The sequence below is a fragment of the Gossypium hirsutum genome, chromosome D08 (genome assembly GCF_007990345.1).
Source record: "Gossypium hirsutum isolate 1008001.06 chromosome D08, Gossypium_hirsutum_v2.1, whole genome shotgun sequence".
In the NCBI taxonomy this organism is placed as follows: Eukaryota; Viridiplantae; Streptophyta; class Magnoliopsida; order Malvales; family Malvaceae; genus Gossypium; species Gossypium hirsutum.
Genome location: NC_053444.1, coordinates 35,712,782 through 35,715,584, shown reverse-complemented (window position 1 = coordinate 35,715,584; position 2,803 = coordinate 35,712,782). Strand labels below are relative to the sequence as shown.

Genomic DNA, 2,803 nt, shown 5'->3' with positions numbered 1-2,803 from the left:
TAAAACAAATAATAATCATGAAGTCTCGAAAAAAAATAATTATTTGTTTAACCATTTATGTGTTACTATCAGAATCATCCGGTAATTTATTGGATTTTACCATCGCCTTTTTTCTGTCTTTGTCGATCATCCTCCTCTGTCTAATAAAGTTCGTTTCAACCAGAATCTCTCCATTTGTTGTATGTCCATGGATTAGACTCACACACACTTGCATGACTACACGCATACCTTAGCTCAAGGTCATTAAGGGTTAAGTCGAATAGGAAAAAACATTCCTCCTCTATTAATTCCTCATTTTTGGAATCATGGCCACATTTGAACACTTATATTTTGCCATAGATTTTCATTATCAATTCATTTTTTTGAGGTCTATGGTCCATTTAGACGTGGCAAAAAATGGCCTACCAACAAAATGAAAATTTCTCGATCCTCTTAAAAATCGAAGACTACAAAATCTGCAGGTATTATGAAGCTCCTCACTTTAACTAATACATCTTCTAGCACACTTTTTGGGCATATTAAAGATCTATCGGCTAGTTGTAGTGTTATTGAAGTATTTTTTAAATCCACTAATTTGAGCTTCTGGTATATAGATAAGGGCATTAGGTTAATATTGGCACCGAAATCATAGAAGGCTTTACTGAAATGTCTATCCCCTATTTCTACTAGAATTGTAAAACTACTTAAATCTTTTAATTTTGGAGGTATCTTTTTTTTGCAATAATAGCACTATATGCAACATCAATGTTGATTTGTTCACCATTTTTCAAAATTTTTTGCCTAGTCATAATTTCCTTTAAGTACTTAGCATATTTCAAAATTTTATCAATAAGCTCCAAGAGGGGTAAATTGACATTTAGGGACTTAAACAAGTTCAGGAAGCTTATAAAATTTGTTTCATCCCTCTTTTTATTGTCTAATCTTGACGGGAATGGTACTTTAGTCGTGCTTGACTTTGAGATCACCAGTTCAGCTACCGATTCTATTACTTCTTCGATCGACTCTTCGTGCTCAGTTTCTTCCATGGGCTTATCAACAACTTAACTTAACTTATCCTCTTCATGTATAGGTTATTTTGGGTTGTTAAGTTGCTTACCTGATCGCAAAGTGATCGCATTGACATGTTCCTTCCCATCTATCCGAGGATTGTTTTCTGTGTTATTGGAGATGCCTTAACCAATTTTTTTTTGTAACAAACTCATCATTTGTCGCATCTGCTCCGTCATGGCATTTGTATTTGCAAACATGGCTTACATATCCCCTTCAATTCATTCGAATCTCTGGCCAGATTCAGCATGGTCGTATCCCATAGATCTTTCTAGCGATCTCTGCATATGGTGTTGTTGGTATGGAGGATTCGATCTATTCTACCCTTGATTTTCTCCTCCTTGGTTACCTCTCCACTTAAGGTTCGGATGATCCTTCCAACTGGGATTATATGTGCTTGAATAGGGATTTCTCACCCTATTACTAATATAGCTAACATCCTCCGATTGGTTCTTCATGTATGGCTCTACCCTTGTAGGTTTGATGCTTGTTTCCAAACAATTTAACTTTTCTAAAGTTTATTGATATATATATTCTTTGCTAATTGTCTTCATGGTTGTAGTTTTTGGTTTGTATGTGAATCTCTCATTTGATCACATACCATTTATAATTTGATATGGTCTCTCATATGTGTGGTGCAAAAGAGATCATTCGTTTGCTCCATCTATGCTAGCTCTTATGTTACCATCTACATCGTTGTAGAAGATTTGAATTTGGAGTCATTCTTGCAGTCCATGATGGGGACACTTACGTATCATCAATTTGAATCACTCTCATGCCTCGTATAATGTTTCACCTTGAATTATTTGAAATTTGTGATATCGTGTCTAAGTTGAATGGTGCGGCTGATAAGGAAAATTTTATGGAGGAATTTTCCACTAGTTCGTCCCATGTTGTGATTAAGCATGGTTCTAGTGAATCTAGCCATTCGGTCGCAATATCGCATAATGAGAATGGAAATAACTAGAGATAAACAACATCACCAGTCACTCCATTGTATTTAAAGGTATCACAAAATTGAAAGAATCGCTTCGAATGTTGGTTCAAATCCTCCATCACATTTCCTTTGAATTGCAAGGTGTTTTAGATCATCTGGATTGTAGCTTTCTTTATCTTGAAATTATTTGCATTGATTATCAACCTTTCAATTTTGCCTTATACGACATACAATGTTGGTAATGCAAACTTGCACAATGTTCGTTGATCCATCAATAGCTCTCCACAAATTTGCTCATGTTGTTTGGGTGGATCATCAAATAATAGGTCCTCCCAAGATAAATCAATTATCGAGATTGGGTCGTCTCCTCTTACTTGATGGTTACACCTTACAAGTTGATTTGGATCATAGTACGGCTTGATTGGGATGCTTCCACTTCGAGTCATACTAAGACCTAAAACAAAAAAAAGAAATAAAAATTAGAACATAAAAGAAATCGTACTTATAAATTTTAACTTTCCTATTTATCTTATTAATTGCATAAATTAAAATTTTGATTTAATGCCGAAACGCCTCGACAACAACGCCAAAAACTTAACCTCCTCTAAACGTGTTATCATTTATAGTATAATGTCACAACAAATATATATAATTAAATTAGCGGTGTCCGCAAGTATACGGGTCAAATTATAGTATAGATGTGTTACAACAAAACACTGATAAGTATTCCAAGGATCGTACCCAATGGAGGATGAATTAAACAAAAAATATATATTTCTACAATAATAAGTCTAAATAGTAATAATTAAAAATTATATG

The 2,803-nt window shown here is 34.2% G+C and overlaps 1 non-coding gene across 1 annotated transcript; it reads left to right on the top strand.

Annotated features, from left to right (window-relative positions):
• Window positions 1-1,776: 1,776 nt before the first annotated feature.
• Window positions 1,777-1,882, top strand: LOC121220567 (small nucleolar RNA R71). The gene has a single exon (XR_005917785.1). It is a non-coding gene; the product is annotated as a small nucleolar RNA R71 (small nucleolar RNA).
• The last annotated feature ends 921 nt before the right edge of the window (window positions 1,883-2,803 follow it).